The sequence below is a fragment of the Artemia franciscana genome, chromosome 20 (genome assembly GCF_032884065.1).
Source record: "Artemia franciscana chromosome 20, ASM3288406v1, whole genome shotgun sequence".
Taxonomy (NCBI): domain Eukaryota; kingdom Metazoa; phylum Arthropoda; class Branchiopoda; order Anostraca; family Artemiidae; genus Artemia; species Artemia franciscana.
In genome coordinates this window covers 8,398,830-8,411,687 of record NC_088882.1, presented here as the reverse complement: position 1 = coordinate 8,411,687, position 12,858 = coordinate 8,398,830, and the positions used below count along the sequence as shown (strand labels likewise).

At 36.7% G+C, this 12,858-nt stretch overlaps 1 protein-coding gene across 2 annotated transcripts in view; it reads left to right on the top strand.

Annotated features, from left to right (window-relative positions):
• Positions 1-12,858, top strand: part of LOC136040405 (uncharacterized) — a 41,702-nt gene that overhangs the window by 23,721 nt on the left and 5,123 nt on the right. The window lies entirely within an intron of this gene.

The window sequence follows — 12,858 nt, the reverse complement described above, 5'->3', positions numbered from 1 at the left end:
TCAAGGAAGCTCTGTAAAATGTACCATGTATTCTATTTCTTCAATAGTTGTTTTTGTTGTAGTTCACGTGGTCTTGGTCTCATCTTGGCTCATCGTAGACGCCTATGAAACAGTTCGTGGTAACGAACTTCAATAGGGAGCGAGCCGGCTCAATAGTAACCAAAACTCTAAAAAACGGAATTTCGATGTCAATAGTTACATGAAAACAATCACAATTTAATGCTGATTTTAAATATTTAAGTTTCATCAAGTTTAGTCTTACCTATCAAAAGTTACAAGCTTGAGAAAATTTGCCTTATTTTAGAAAATAGGGGGAAACAAGTCATATGACCTTAACGAAAATCACACCATCGCATTCAACGTATGAGAGAACTCTACTGTAGAAGTTTCAAGCTCGTATCTACAAAAATGTGGAATTTTGTTTTTTTTGCCAGAAGACAGATCATGGATGCGTGTTTGTTTATTTTTTTTCAAAGGGGTAATATTATCGACCCAGTGGTTCAAGAATGTCGCAAGAAGACTCATTCTAGCGGAAATTAAAGGTTCCAATGCCTTTTTATAAATCTTATTTTAAATATGCAAGTTTCGTCAAGTTTAGCCTTACCTATCAAAAGTTACGAGCCTGAGAAAAATTGTCTTATTTTAGAAAATAAGGGGAAACACCTCCTAAATGTCATACAGTCTTAACGAAAATCACACCATCAAATTCAGTCTATCAGAAAACCCTACTGTAGAAGTTTCAAGCTCGTATCTACAAAAATGTGGAATTTTGTTATTTTTTGCCAGAAGACAGATCATGGATGCGTGTTTATTTTTTTTATTTTTTTTTTCCAAGGGGTGATATTATCGACCTAGTGGTTCAAGAATGTCGCGAAAGGACTCATTCTAACGGAAATTAAAGGTTCCAATGCCCTTTTTAAGTGAACAAAAAAATTGGAGGGCAGCTAGGCCCTCTCCCACGCTCAGTTTTTCCCTAAGTCGTAGGATCAAAGTTCTGAGGTAGCCATTTTTTCAGCATAGTCGAGGAACTTAATAACTATGTCTTTGGGGATGACTTACTCCGCCACAGTCCCTGTAGGAAAGGCTGCAAGTTACAAATTTTGACCAGTTTTTAAATATAGTAATGGTTATTGGGAAGTGTACAGACGCTTTCAGGGGGATTTTTTTGGTTGGGGGGATGAGGGGAGGGGGCTATGCGGGGGGAAATTTTCATGGAGGAATTTGTCATGGGGAAGAGAATTTCCATGAAGGGGGCGCAGGATTTCTTAGCAGTTTAAAAAATAATATGAAAAAACAAATACGAGAAAGTCTTTTCAACTGAAAGTAAGGAACAACATTAAAACTTAAAACGAGCAGAAATTATTACGCATATGAGGGATTCACCTCCTCTCAATACATCGCTCTTTACGCTAAAGTGATTTTATTAATTTAAACTATTTATTCTACAGCCTTTATGATTCAGCGTTCATTCCTAAGGAGTTGGGACACAATTTAAGCTTTAGTGTAAAGAGCGAGGTATTAAAGAGGGGACAAACCCCCTCATATACGTAATAAAAATATACGAATATAGAAGTTCGTTACGTAAAAATTAGCTCATAATTTTTTATGAACTAATAAAAACGTTCATAAAAAATTAAAAGTTCTAGTTGCCTTTTTCAGTAACCAGAAAATGGAGGGTAGCTGGGCCTACCTCCCCGCTCTTTTTTTTCTCAAATCGTCCGATCAAAACTATGAGAAAGCCATTTAGCCAAAAAATATATTAATATACAAATTTCGTTTTAATTATTCATTATTCATGTGCGGAGAGCCAAAATCAAAACATGCATTAATTCAAAACGTTCAGAAATTAAAAAAAAAAGTTTTTTTTTTAACTGAAAGTAAGGAGCGACAATAAAGCTTAAAACGAACAGAAGTTACTCCGTAAGGGACTGTTCCTTCCTCAACGCCTCGCTCTTTACGCTAAAGGTTTTTACTGTTTTAAAAAGTAGAGTTGAGAGAAAGAGTCAAACTTTAGAGTAAAGAGCGGGGCATTGAGGAGGGAATAGCTCCTTTCATATACAAAGGAATTTCTGTTCGTTTTAAGTTTTAATGTCGCTCCTTACTTTCAGTTTAAAAAAAACTTGTTTTTTTATTTAATTTCTCATGGAACCGCTATAGACTATTTGTAAAACTCTAGAGCTCTGTACAACACTGGTTGATGAGCCGAACAATCTTAAACAATGTAACTAAGTCTAATGACACGCCAAAGAGGCACTGCATCTAAGTCTCGGAGGCACTTACGCCTTTATTTACCATTCTGGATAAGGAGGAGATTAAAAATATATGAAATACATCAGACTTAATTGCAGACAATTGCAGAAATTCTTATAAAATACTGTGGTTCGAAGCCCCCTTCGTATGTGCCTAGCAAGGGAGGGTTAATATGCCAGTCAAGATAACCTGGAAGAAATAATGACATGTTTAAATACTCTGTATGTAGGATGAAAAATTCAAAAATAAATAATTCTTTTAAAAATGAGGTATCCGGCGACAACAGGGATGCTTATGGTGAAGAAGAACGAGAGACATGATTTTTTCTTTTGAGGAGGTGGGTTTGGAGGCTGCTAATATATCTTCATTTGAAACCCTTCAGAAGAACTTTGTGTTCGGTATTTGATGAGTTTGGTTATCAGCGTTAGCTGATTTTCGTTTTACCAGTGATTAATGTATCGAAATGTTTTTATCATAGGATGCGCAATAGCATTGCCTAAGTAAAGAACGATATAGGCTCTATGTAATATTTATATTACTTTTTTTTTTTACCAAAGTACTACGTATGGAAGGAGTTCTCATGAAAGATTTGGAAGGAAGCTCATTCTGCTGGAATTTCAAATTCCTAGTGCCCTGTTTAAGAGTCAAAAGTGATTGGACAAGCAGCTCCCCATGCCCCTTATTCCCCCAAAGACATCTGACAAAGTCTTTGAGATGGCTATTTTTTCCCCATTTTAATAGTACAACAACTATTCCTCTAGGGATAAAATACCCCAACAACCCATGGGGCAAGAGCTGTAATGTATGCAATTCACCTACTGTTTACAAATAGTTTTGATATTTAGAAAAAAGGTCATGGCTGACCTTGGTTGTCCAAAAAGGCTAAGGGCCTTGAGGAGAAGGTTTTAGAGAATATTGAGGGCAGTATTGAACTAGATCAAAATACACCACGTACATGCAGGTTGTCAAAAGGGCGTATCTCAGGGACACATTAGAGCGATGATCAATTGTCTAAAAGCCAATGTAAGGCAAAATGTACACAATCCTACTACTACTACTACTACTATTGCTACCACTGCTACTATTAATATTACTACTGCTACATCTACTACTGCTAATACTACTACCACTACTGCTACTACCACTACTAGTGCTATTATTACTACTACTACAACTGCTGCTACTACTACTCCTACTGATATTACTGCTACTACTACTGCTGCTGCTACTATTACTACTACTATTATTATTACCACTACTACTACTACTACTCTCCTACTACTACTACACCAACATGTGGTTCTACTGTGAGTAATACAACGAATAAGGGTATAACTACTAACACTATTACTACTACTACTAGCAATTCACTGCAGCACCAAGCCGCTTGAGGCCAATACAGCTAAGCACGCTTCTCCTACATCCCAATGTATTAAAAGCCTGGCTCTTTGCACTCTCCCAGGAACTTCCCATATCCCTTAAATCTTTCTTTATGACATCCTCCCACCCACCCGCAGACGACCTGCTTTCCATAGGAAAGCAGACTTACGCCCTTCAAAAGGGCGAGTCAGCAATGTTTTAGGAATGGTATAGGGTGTTTATATTGACGCTTTCATGGCATGGTTAGGGAGACAGTTATAACAGTTGCTTTTAGTCCTGTCACTGCTACTGCTGCTGCTAATACTACTACTGCTACAAATGCTACTACTACAACCATTAATTCAAAGGGTATTAAGGTTAAATTTTCAGGATATGTTGTTGGGGATGTTGAATTAAATCAAAATATGTTATATGTACGCATGTTGTCAAAAGGGCGTATCAGTAAAATCTCTGGGGCGGCTTAGAGTATTAGGCTGAAAGTTTCAGGGCATTTTGAGAGGGATAGTGAACTAACAAAAAGACCCAATGTGCATATTACCACTACTAGTAGTAACACTAGCACTTCTACTGATACTACCGGCACTATAACTAAGGCTAATGGTATTAATGTGAAACTTTCAAGGAGGATTGAGGGGAATACTGGGCTAATTCAAAATATACTAAGCACTTTGTGCATGCAGGTTATCAAAAGGTTTGACTATCAAAATATATTTAACAGCTTAGATAATTAATTTCGAACTTTCAGAGTATATTGAGGGTATGTAGAACTAATCGAAAAGATGCTATGTGAATACTACTACTGCGATTAATTCCATCATTGCTATTACTCCCACTGCTTCTACTCTTGCTACTGCTACTACAACTATTACCCTTGCTATGCTAAGGGTATTAAGGTAAAACTTTCAAGGACTAAAGTGGCCAGTGTTGAACTACATCAAAGCACAGTTTGTGCATACAGGTTGTCAAAAGGGTGTATCAGTATTATCTCAGGAGCGACTTAAAACGTAAAGCTCAAGCTTTCATGGTATTTTGAGGGGGATTTTAAACTAAATCAAAACACTAAATGTACATGGTGGCTATCAGAGGGATATATCAGCAATATTCCGGTAACACCTGGCATTAAAAATGTAAGAGTTACTAATATTACTGAAAAAATTTGCTTCTTCTTTCCTTACTACTACTGCTACTAATATTTCATCCGCCAAACGTGTCCTAGCCATCTCAACCTTTCTCACATTACGACCCAAAAAAGTGGGATATTCGGAATACACCGTATTCGGCATAGCTTGTTGTTTGGCATAGTCAAACGGGTACCCAACACTATCTCGTAGACAATGCCCCTGAATGAAATTATCTGTCTTCCGAAGCGCAGACGTTCCAGGACTGTAATTGACCACTGCCATCACTGCAACTTCCAATATTCTTATATAAAATTCCAACATGATATGCTAGATATTATAGAAAATCGATTGCAATTCGCCATTGGGTTATCTTTCACAAGACATCTAATAGAAAATAATTTTTTAAATCTAGTAGGATCTATTTTTTATGATTTTTCATTTCTTTTTCAATTAAAAAACAAAAAAGAGGTAGTTTTCAATAAAAATAGGAGAAAAATATTGACCTAAGTTCAGAGGAGGAAAATCTGAGGAAGAAGGCAATCATCTTTTCCCTCCTGATCCTCCCCGTTGACAAGCCTGTTCTCTACTGACCAGCCATATGAAATCTAACTTATTAATTAAAAACTCATTTATTACATTTTAAAAGTATTTTTGACTCAAAATGTTAGTTGTGAAAGATCACTTTAGTTCCGATGGGACACTAATTGTCGCCACCTAGTGTGCATCTCATGTACCGCGTGTGCCACACTTTTCCACTATGCGCTACATAATCACCGCAACCAATGGTACAATTCCAAATTGCTTGGGGCACTGTCTCTGTTTTCGGCAAGCGCTATCAGGTTTAAGTGGTTTCGGAGGTCCGTGAGCCCTTAAATATTTCTCGTGTGTTTTTGCAGAACTACTTACTCAAACTCTGCATTACTATTCTTCACAATTTAAATGTGTTTTTTTCTTGTCTTATCTCAAATACTCTATTTGAATATTAGTTAATGGTAGAAAAGGCTACTGACACAGTTTTAAAGAACGATAAATGCTTCCTTATGCTAAAACTGGAATTTGGAATATTCTCTTTGAGATAATAAATTATTTTGCAACATAAGCATGTCATACAATTTGAACTCCGCCCTGGAACGTGACACAAATTGCAACTAAAGCCGAAAATTCAAAAGCAACTTGTTATTTAATGTGTGACCTTGCACCAGTAATGTTTATATTTTTACAGTGATGTCATATATTCAATATTATGCGTGTAAAACTTATAAATGTAGTTCCGACACTTATCCAAGTTGCTCGTGTCAAGCATAACATTAAAAAAAAAAAAATTACATGCTCCTAAACTGACGAGAGATATGCAGGCTTAGAATCAGGGATAGCTTACCGAGGTCTGGGCCTAAAGCAATACATGCAGCTCATCTTATATATATAGGCAGCTCATGGGTCTTACTAACATCTTATCTTCGGTTACTGGGCTGGTGCTCCCATGGATCTAAACTCAGAGTGGCAGCTTCCCAAATTTTGGTTTCATTGTGAGGGGGAGATGGAAGCAATTTATGAGCGGATGTTTCTTCCTTATTTTCTCCTATATACATTGAGTTGTTTTCTTAACATAACAGGCTAGTCACCCCACTAGTATCCAGTACAGTACCATTCTATCCACCTTGCTTAGTCTTCTGAGCAACGAAATTATCGATTTGTCCAAGAAAATCTGTGAAAACAGAGACCAACATCGAAAAACTTGTTGTACAACTGACTCTTTCACTAAACGACCAAAATATATGCCTTGATTCTGAATTTAAGTCTTCTGCTCTAGCTCTTTCAAAAATTTGGCTTTTTTTATGTTGAATGTTAGGTTGGGACAAAAAAAATGTTGACTGAATCAGTACCGGCAAATGTGACAAGATATGTCATTTCTACGTGATTTTTGATTTCTAAGTATACACTTTTTAAATTAACATCCCTGTCATTAGATCTGGTCAAATTACCGGACACCAGAACTAACCTGCATCTCTGTCCCATTTTTAGATCCAAAGAGTCCCAACTCAAGGACGGAAGGATTGACTTTAGTTTTACCAGCACTCCTTGGGTGGTTTGTTGCAACAGTCATTGGTTCTTAAGGGGTAAGGACTTGCATCAATGCTCCTACTGAACTTCAATTATATTATATGGTGATAATGCGGTATAATTTTTAAACGCTTTTGCCCCCTCGAAATGTTGATTTTCTCAAAACAGAATTTTTCACACGTGCCTGGTGTCTAGCATCAACACAAATATTATGGCTTGTCAACTTGGACCATTCTCATACCTGATTTGTTGCAATGGTTGTTTGATAGCCGAGTGGGTTGGTGCGCTGGATTCGGGATCCCTTGTCTGAGAGGATGCGGGTTCGAATCCCAGTGTATCCAATTCTTCAGTTTGGGACGGAGGTCAGTGGCGTGACTCTTTCAGCTTAGCCAGAGTCGACCCAGCTCTAAATGGGTACCTGGAGAAATCTGGGGAAGGTAAACAGAAAGGGTGTGCGAAAGCACAGGATGGCTGGCCCCCAAACCCCCCATTGCACTTCCTGGCTGAAGGGCCAAGAAACGGAGATCAGCGCCACCGGTACGGACTGTAAAGTCTAATGCCGTATCCTTGTTTGATAGCAGAGGCGAAGGGGCAGTGCACCACTGCGCTCCCTAAATCTAGAGGTTTTAACACTTAACAGCATGTTATGCGTATTTTAAATGTAATTTACCTAGTTTTTGTATTTTTTTGGTGTTATGGCATATCTAGAAATGTTGGTTCTCGTAAGTTCCTCTTAGGTGCCTGTTATCTGGCCTTATAAATAGTTCACGGGGGAATTGCAGATGTGACCATACCTTGCTATCCAGATAAGGGCTTTCCGTGTGACGTTGTGGACCAAGTATCATCTCACGGGATCCTGTTAACCAAAAATGAGTTCTAGTTATATTAAATATAAAAAAAAATGTTTTTTTTTAACTGAAAGTAAGGAGCGACATTAAGACTTAAAATAAACAGAAATTACTCCGTATATGAAAGGGGTTCTCCCCTCCTCAACGCCTTGCTCTTTACAACAAAGTTTGACTCTTTCTTACAACTCTGCTTTTTGAAACATTAAAAAGCTTTAGCGTGAAGAGCGAGGCGTTGAGGAGGGAACAACCGCAACTTCAGCAAATCACGCAACCAGCATCAAACAATCCCCTTTTTTCATCAGCAAACTTGTGCGTAAACAATGAAAAATTTGCATTATTTACGTTCAATGCCTCACGGTCTACGAGACACTTGTCACCTTTGAGGCACAGCTATTGGGTCTTATGACTATTTTGACCAAAATTGCTATCTCAATATTTGGGGATTTGTCTCCTGGGGGGCTACAAAGTGAGTGAAATCGAGCACAGGGGAGGGACTGGTTGCCCCGCAAACAATTTCGACTCTTAAAAAGGACTTTATTTTCAGTTTCCAATGGCAAGACCGTCCCTCAAAGTTTCTTCCACCATTCCTTCCATATAAAGTGATCGGGAGAGAAAAACATCGAAGGCATATAGCTCTTTACTTAGGCAGCGCTAGTATGCTGTTGAGCCAAAACAGCACACACAAACTGTTAATGAGGTTTCGGCAACACTGTTTGCAAGGTGTGGTTTCCATTATAGTTTTTTTTTCTTTTTAATTAAGAACCGAACTGTGTTCTCACCTTGGACCATGACTTTTACGGGACAAATTGACCGTAACATGCTCTGATTCTTGTTGGTTCCGGGATAATAAATATGATTGATGCTTTGTATGCCTGTTAAATAGCTACCGTTTAATAACCTTTAGCAAAATCAAGATATTAAATTCTGAACATATACTTGAGTATTAAAATACCAGTAATCAGGCACTTGCTAATATTAGTAACTGAGTGACAGGCATTGTACTGAGTGCCTTTATATTGATATTAAATAAAAAAACATTTTTTTAATGCAAGTAAGGAGCAACATTAAAACTTAAAACGAACAGAAATTATTTCGGATATGAAAGGGGTTGTCCCCTCCTCAACACCCGGCTCATTACGCTCAAGTTTGACTCTTTGTCGAAGTTCTTAATTTTTAAAACAATAAAAAACTTTAGCGTAAAGAGCAAGGCGTTATGGAGGAGACAACCCCTCTCATATACGGAACAATTCCTGTTCGTTTTAAGTTTTAATGTCGCTCCTTACTTGCATTAAAAAAAAAACTTGTTTTATTTTATTCAATTTCTAAACGTTTTTAAATTAATGTGTGTTTTGATTTTCACTCACCGCTCATGAATAATCAAAATGAAATTTGCCTATTATTTTTTTTAACCCCTTGTATTTTTATTATTATTAATTTTTTACCCCCTTATAAACGTAACATTTTTTGTTTGTTTTAAGTTTTAATGCTGCTCCTTACATTCGGTTGAATAACTTTTTTAAATTTATCTTCTCATTGTTATTTTTATATAATGCTAGAAAATTCTGTACCCCGTTCATGGAGATTCTCTTCACTTATGATAAATTCCTCCCTCGAAAGATCCTCCCACGTAACCCCCTCCATCCGAACTACCCCCACCCCAACGTGAAAAAGTCCCTGATGACGTCTGTACACTTCCCAATAACCATTACTATATGTAAACAGTGGTCAAAGTAAGTAACTTGCAGCCCCTTCCCCGGGGGCTGTGGGGGGTTAAGTCATCCCCAAAGACATAGTTATTAAGTTTTTTTCCATTATGCTGAACAAAATGGCTACTTCCAAAATTTTAATCCGGTGGCTTTAGGAAAAATGAGCATGGGAGGGGGCCTAGGTGTCCTCCAATGTTTTTATTACTTAAAAAGGGTACTAGAACTTTTAATTTCCGTTAGAAGGAGCCCTCTCGTGACATTCTACGACCCCTGGGTCGGTAAGATTGCCCCTGGGGAAAAAACAACAACAAACAAACAAATAAACACGTATGACAGATCTGTCTTCTGGCAAAAAATACAAAATTCCACATTTTTATAGATATGAGCTTGAAACTTCTACAGTAGGATTCTCTGATACGCTGAATCTGATAGTGTGATTTTCGTTAAAATTTTATGACATTTAGGGGGTGTTTCCTCCTGTTTTCTAAAACAAGACAAATTTTCTCAGGCTCGTAACTTTTGATGGGCAAGACTAAACTTGCCGAAACTTACATGTTTAAAATCAGCATTAAAATGCGATTATTTTAATGTAACTATTAGTATAAAAATTTCTTTTTAGAGTTTCGATTACTATTGAGCCGGGTCGTTCCTTACTACAGTTCGTAATATATAAATATATAAATTGGAAATGTCAGTAGCTATTTTATAGAATTTTAAAAGTCAATTTTTCTACCTGAAAAATAACTATAATATAAAAAATGGTCCGAATGCTACTCTTTATGAAAGGAGAAGTTTGACAGCATTGTATCTGACTGAATAATGAGACCCATCATGACACAGAAACACTCTAATTTACGCCATATTGCACTTTCTTCTGCAGCTGTAAGAATGGATTTATAGAAATCCTATAGGCAGAAAAAAAATGAAAAAAATCGGTTGACAAAGTTGTGACCGTATAGTTTGATTCTACTGCTGGTAAAAAAGCCATCGACCACAAAAAGGTTCTTAAGCCATAAAAAAACATATTATGTCTATTTTGGGTTTTATATGCACCGTATAATGTAGAATATGTAATGACAACTGCTTGTGGCGCTAAATAATGAGGGTTTTTGGTGGTATTCAAGCTTCTTACCCGGGATTAAATAGAACTTATGTGGCAGGTCCACACATAGGAATTTATTCCTGCGTATAAGGCACGTACAAAAAGAGATGTAACAAGTCAAAAAAGCAATAGAAATAAGTAAATTACACAGACAATCTTAGGAATCGTAAGAAAATAAATTATCAATGTTTCTTTTCTTTAGGGGGAACAAAGACCATATTCATGGCTAAGATCCTATTTTGTAGATAAGGGCTTATATTGGTAATCAGTGAGTGAGTTAAGAATTTGACATCTTTCATGCACTGGGTAATTAGAATCAATGGAGCTTATGCTTTTAATGCCAAGGTTGAATTCCTATGTAGTCTTTGACGGCAGTATAAGTTCATTGATCCAGCCATAAACCTTTTTTTTAAATTAAGAAAATTACATGTTTTAAACTTCAAAGGTTGAACAAACACGGAATATAACTAAATTAGAGCAATTAACGAATCTTGTTTTTAATGCTTATGTCTTAACTTCGGCGTTTTCTGGAAAACTGGGACGGAAAACTGGGTTGTGTAGACTGCTACTGCAGTTCCATTTTTCTGTTTCTGTGTATGGCACAAAAAGATGCCAAAAATGGGTCAGCATGCCAAAAAAAAAATGAAGACGGGTTGTTCCGTTTTGTGGGAGCCTAATCAAGCAACAAATTTAAAAATAAAGCCATAGAACTTGCAAAGCAAGATAAAGAAACTTTTCAAAACTCTCAGAAATGGCTGAATGAAGAAACTTTCTTACTAATTGAAGTTTGGAAGGACAAATTTCATGACTTACAGAAAAATAGCACCTAAAGTTCAAACTTATAAGGCCATAGCAGAGGAGTCATCAAGGAGATACAACGTATTCCCACAAAGAAAAGATGTGGAGATTAAGGTAAGGGAGCAGTATTTGAGGGACTACTATAATAGAATTAAGCCCCAGGAAAGACACTTCCCCCGAAATCTTGAAGATAATAATGTTCATTTGTCATAACTAGTGAATTTTTACAAACATAATTCCAACATATCTGTTGTACCACCTGAACTATCTCTGAGGAAGTTGTGTGTTTTGCACAAATTAAGAGCTCATTGCCCATTAGTGAATTTTTATCAGTAAGAATATTGAGGACAATTTCATAACAGGTTGTCTAGGGACCATATTAAATGGGTGATTCCTCGTTAAGGTAATTTTTTGCCGCTTGGAAGGAGATATTTAGGAAAAGGTTAGAACAAAGAATTGTCCTTACACCTGTCTAATGTATGGAGAATGGAAGGAAAATGTGTTGTATTTTTCGGGGAGGGACGGGGGGGGGGCTAAGAGATCTTAGTAGTTATGTAGAGAAGACGAGGGGGAAAAGTTGCCAGTGCACAAATTGTTGAAGAATGGGTGTTTTGCGATCGTAAGGAATTTGGTGTGGTTTGTTCATATGGGACGACCCAATGAAAGGGTGCTCTTTGATGATTATGTATATGTTAGTCTTTTTTTCTTTCAATTGGTATTTTATGTTGTTTTCTTTCTGTAATTGTTCAATTGAATCTTTTAATTACTTTTGTATGTTGTTTTATTTTTTTTTCTTTTGTTCTTTTGACCATGGCCGTGCGGAGCTTTTTTTGTCCAATATAAATCATAATTCAAAATATAAATCATAATTCAAATAGACATATGTACATACATATGAGAGTCTGAGATTTAGTTCATAAATAGGAAACATTGATCTATGTTTGTTGAATTATAATTTTGAGTCAAAGTCATCGTAAATGTATCACGTGGCTACGTTTTGATTTTTTGAATTTGTTGCGATTTTTACCAGTGAAGACATTAGCGATTTTTACCAGCATTAATCGTTCCTTTCCCGCATGATCTTGTGGCTTGTTTGAATTGAAATTCTCTATAAAAACATTTTAGATGTTCAAATAAGCCCAATGATAAAACGGTAATGAACTGATCGTAATATTGTTTGAGTAAGCATATGATGTCAAATAATCCATTAATGTAGGTCAGCATTAGCATTTTTTTTTTTAAATTGTGCCCAACGATCAAAGTGGCAGAATGTGTGGTATTAGGGTGGTATATAAGGTCTTCAAGGTGTCATTATGTTATCGAGACAAGGAGGACTCTTATATACCCAAGGACACGAAGAATTCTTATTTTTAATTGTTTTTGTTCTTTTGACTAGAAATTGCCGAGAGTTTACAGACTTCAGGGCTGCATATATTTATCCTCGGGTTTAGGTGTCTCGTCGGATCGAGACTCGGTTTCAGAGATTTGAAGCCATGGCTTAGTGTCATTCCAACTCAATTTCTGTTCCTCTAAAGTGGTTTTTAGTCGTCCAACTCGGTTTAGTATTTGTAAAATATCCTTAGCCAAAATAA